Source organism: Schistocerca serialis, unplaced genomic scaffold (assembly GCF_023864345.2).
Source record: "Schistocerca serialis cubense isolate TAMUIC-IGC-003099 unplaced genomic scaffold, iqSchSeri2.2 HiC_scaffold_1078, whole genome shotgun sequence".
Lineage (NCBI taxonomy): Eukaryota > Metazoa > Arthropoda > Insecta > Orthoptera > Acrididae > Schistocerca > Schistocerca serialis.
In genome coordinates, this window is record NW_026047270.1 from 100001 (window position 1) to 105000 (window position 5000).

At 53.3% G+C, this 5000-nt stretch overlaps 1 non-coding gene across 1 annotated transcript in view; it reads left to right on the plus strand.

Annotated features, from left to right (window-relative positions):
- The first annotated feature begins 4427 nt into the window (after window positions 1–4427).
- LOC126431161 (small subunit ribosomal RNA) overlaps window positions 4428–5000 on the plus strand; it is a 1910-nt gene continuing 1337 nt past the window's right edge. Inside the window, exon 1 of the ribosomal RNA XR_007577487.1 lies at window positions 4428–5000. This exon is cut by the window's right edge and continues 1337 nt beyond it. This is a non-coding gene — a ribosomal RNA (small subunit ribosomal RNA).

Genomic DNA, 5000 nt, shown 5'->3' on the forward strand with positions numbered 1-5000 from the left:
GGATCCGACGGAAGTACGCCAACCATGCCGGCAAAACAGTATCGCCATCTATGAAAATACGGCGAAACCACATGCAATACCTCCATCTATGCGAATCTGACAACACTACGTCCGCCATGTCGAGCGCACCACAAAACACAGCGCCATCTGTAGGTCTCCCGCGGCATGACGTCCTGCAACGACGATACCGCCATCTATGAGACGCCAAGCCGACCAAGACATCGATGGGCCCACAGTGCCCATCTTTCGACCCCACCCACAAAGCCTGCGTCCTCTGTCGACCACAGCACCCCAACGCCAGCGCCTCTGCCGCACGAAATCGTGGACCGGCAATCACTCCACCTGCGCCCCACTCCAACCGCCCAACTCGCAACTCCAGCGGATGAACGGCGGACTTTTCCCGCAGTCGCAATGTGCAATCCACCCCTATAACATGCGTTTCATGAAGAGGTATGTCCAATATGCGACATTCCCGCTGTCCCTATACATGAGCTGCGAGCTGTACCACTTACGAGCTACAGACGCGATCGCGTTGCTCTCTGTACGAATGCCGATGCTGAGCGGTCAGCTAGGAGGCGCTCCATCCATGTCGGTACCGGTGAGCGTTGCACTCGCAGTCGCAAAAACGTACGGCAAGTATATTACTCGGAAGAGTTAATGACAGTCCAAGCCCCCCCTGCGTGGGGAGAGTCTTGCTAGGCCATGACCCACCGGAAGGGCGCAGCGTCCCCCACCCCAGACATGTGACGTCACACTATCGGTATTGACGACTAGACTCATTGCTTATAATCATTTGCCATACACCGGTGGAAGCTGCCGAGACGAGTAGCTACATAGCGCGCTCGCCGTGTCACTAATGTACAGAGATACAACAGTTTCGACGGGAACCACATTAAACGTATACACGGCGCTGATTAGTAATAGATAGAGCCATCAGAATACAGATAATATATACAACTGTCCGTATACATGCTGAAAGACTCTGCTCACAATCACAACCACACGTCAGCCACACACTCTTATCACGCACTACTCTCTGCCTGTAACACGCACACAGACAATATGTAAGCACCAGCATGCAACAACACCCAGTGCATCCTCTCCGCCACATTAGACAATCCACACTGTCATAACCAGACTGGGAGGTCCACACAGAAAACAGAATATCCCACCCACCCGACAACCACCATTGCTCAGCCAAGCCACCAACACCCACACATGTCCTACACAGGGGTGCACCCAACATCACAATACTGCCTCCTCTCACAGCACACAAACAATGGCAGGAATGAAAGACACAGGTCTGCCACAAGCATGGAATGAGAGCGCCGCCTGTCATGAGCCAAAGGTACATCCTGACGTGGCAAATCAGATGATACCGCAGGCATCCACGTACTATAATCACAATCAACAAACCGGCCGCCGCCCCCCCCCCCATTAAACCTTTCCTTACAACAATGTGTACCTTAACCTAACCTATGTCGTACCTTAACCTAACCTATGTCGTACCTTAACCTAACCTATGTCGTACCTTAACCTAACCTACGTCGTACCTTAACCTAACCTATGTCGTACCTTAACCTAACCTATGTCGTACCTTAACCTAACCTATGTCGTACCTTAACCTAACCTATGTCGTACCTTAACCTAACCTATGTCGTACCTTAACCTAACCTATGTCGTACCTTAACCTAACCTATGTCGTACCTATGTCGTGCCTTAACCTAACCTATGTCGTGCCTTAACCTAACCTATGTCGTGCCTTAACCTAACCTATGTCGTGCCTTAACCTAACCTATGTCGTGCCTTAACCTAACCTATGTCGTGCCTTAACCTAACCTATGTCGTGCCTTAACCTAACCTATGTCGTGCCTTAACCTAACCTATGTCGTGCCTTAACCTAACCTATGTCGTGCCTTAACCTAACCTATGTCGTGCCTTAACCTAACCTATGTCGTGCCTTAACCTAACCTATGTCGTGCCTTAACCTAACCTATGTCGTGCCTTAACCTAACCTATGTCGTGCCTTAACCTAACCTATGTCGTGCCTTAACCTAACCTATGTCGTGTTTTAACCTAACCTATATTGCGCCTTAATGTAACCTATATTGCGCCTTAATGTAACCTATATTGCGCCTTAATGTAACCTATATTGCGCCTTAATGTAACCTATATTGCGCCTTAACGTAACCTATATTGCGCCTTAACGTAACCTATATTGCGCCTTAACGTAACCTATATTGCGCCTTAACGTAACCTATATTGCGCCTTAACGTAACCTATATTGCGCCTTAACGTAACCTATATTGCGCCTTAACGTAACCTATATTGCGCCTTAACGTAACCTATATTGCGCCTTAACGTAACCTATATTGCGCCTTAACGTAACCTATATTGCGCCTTAACGTAACCTATATTGCGCCTTAACGTAACCTATATTGCGCCTTAACGTAACCTATATTGCGCCTTAACGTAACCCACATTGCCCCTTAACGTAACCCACATTGCCCCTTAACGTAACCCATATTGTGCTGTAACCCAACACACGTTGGGCCTTAACCCAACACACGTTGGGCCTTAACCCAACACACGTTGGGCCTTAACCCAACACACGTTGGGCCTTAACCCAACACACGTTGGGCCTTAACCCAACACACGTTGGGCCTTAACCCAACACACGTTGGGCCTTAACCCAACACACGTTGGGCCTTAACCCAACACACGTTGGGCCTTAACCTGCTCTGTAATTGTCATACGACGCGTTAAATTAGTGTAGTGTTGCCTAACTGCAACCCCCGCAATATAGTTTGCTACTCGCACTGCCCGGTCCCCAGTGTATCGCTTCATGTTAAACACCTTGCAGCGATACACTGTAATGTGGATGGCAGCAGGACGTACATGCTCAATGCCCTTCGCAGTTGTTCATTGGCATTCGCATGGCGAAGCACTGCGCCTACGCTGTGGTACGGCCTGTGTCAACTGTCCGCTGATGTTGTACCTCCAAATCACACACTGTACTGCACATTGGTCCTCATGTACTGAATGATACATCGTGGTACATGTGACCGTACGACTGCGCCAACAACGGCGAACCATGCGGTCCAAATGTTGTGCACGCAGCTACGTGTCGTCTCCCTATAAGAGCTGGAGTGCAGTGTGGTATGCCCTGGATGGCGATCAGCATGAGCCGTCTGTTGATGTAGTGGCGCGTGTTGTCAGACGTTGTCGTCTCTTCTCACACACCGTGATAGCATGGTGCACTGCGTTCCACATCTGCGACATGCGACAGAGGCCGGTTGACAGTCGTTTGCGCAATGGACATCGCATACGTACGGGGGCCACCTTCCACGTGTTTGCGAAGCGTGCACATGTTGTTGCGTGTATGTGGGCAGACATAGTGTGTCGTGACACCTGACACAGGCATGCAACAATCGTTGAATTTGCAAATGGCGATGGACGCCTACGTTTGCTGGTGACGTTACGCAAATGAACAACTGGTAAACCGTTGTGGTGCGGTTGTTCTCGCTAGAGGTGAATCAGTGATGGCGACGATCGGTTGAGCTACCAACCGGTTGTTTCAGCGATACCCACCATGCCCACGAACGTGAATGGCATGTGGGTGTGAAGCGATACGCGGCGGTGGCTGGGTGGGACCGGCCCCGGCCGGTGAGGGGGGGCCGCCCGGCGTGCTGGCCGCGCGGTGCGTGGGCGCACGCGCTACAGCCGGCTGGTGGGGGCGGCCACTGGCAGGTGCGCCGGCCGACGGAGGCGGCAGGCGGCGCAGCTGCGCGCCGGCGCACCCTGCACGCGGCGCCGTGCGGCCAAAGTAGGTCCTCGCGGGCCCGGTGCGAAGCGCGGTGGACATCTGCAGTGTGCTGGTCCGATTGAGGACTGTGTGCGCTGAGGATGCGCCGCCGCCCGGCGCTCGGCGCCGCGACGCCGTCTGCTGCTCGGTCGCCTCTGCGGTTCTCGCAGGTGGTTTGTATCGCAGCTGTGCGGACGTGTTGGCGCGTGCGCTGTGCTGGGAGAGTTCGCTTCGGCACCCAAGTGGGGCTTTTGTCCTTCTGTGGCGCTGGCGTTGGAGCTGCCGGTCACCGTAGGTGGCGCGTGTTGTCTCCCGCCGGCAATGCCACGACAGCACGCTCCCGGGCCTCTGTCGGCAGCGGCAAGCTCAGTTGGGAGCACGGGTGGTCGCACCTAAAGCGTCTACTCGCCAAACTCCGGGCGATTGCGCCTCTCTCGAACCCGACCAAGTACTTAGGACGGCGCTGCGCGCCGCCGGGACCTGAGAGGGTTTCGAGGTGTATGGTGCAGGGGAGCGCAGCCTCCTCCTGTTTGCAGAATAATTGAGCGGACGCTTGCGTGTTCGCGCGGGCCCCCGGGACACACTCCCGGGCGGCCGGCTGCTCAGCTCTAGTTGACGCAGCTCCCTGGTTGATCCTGCCAGTAGTCATATGCTTGTCTCAAAGATTAAGCCATGCATGTCTCAGTACAAGCCGCATTAAGGTGAAACCGCGAATGGCTCATTAAATCAGTTATGGTTCCTTAGATCGTACCCACGTTACTTGGATAACTGTGGTAATTCTAGAGCTAATACATGCAAACAGAGTCCCGACCAGAGATGGAAGGGACGCTTTTATTAGATCAAAACCAATCGGTCGGCTCGTCCGGTCCGTTTGCCTTGGTGACTCTGAATAACTTTGGGCTGATCGCACGGTCCTCGTACCGGCGACGCATCTTTCAAATGTCTGCCTTATCAACTGTCGATGGTAGGTTCTGCGCCTACCATGGTTGTAACGGGTAACGGGGAATCAGGGTTCGATTCCGGAGAGGGAGCCTGAGAAACGGCTACCACATCCAAGGAAGGCAGCAGGCGCGCAAATTACCCACTCCCGGCACGGGGAGGTAGTGACGAAAAATAACGATACGGGACTCATCCGAGGCCCCGTAATCGGAATGAGTACACTTTAAATCCTTTAACGAGTATCTATTGGAGGGCA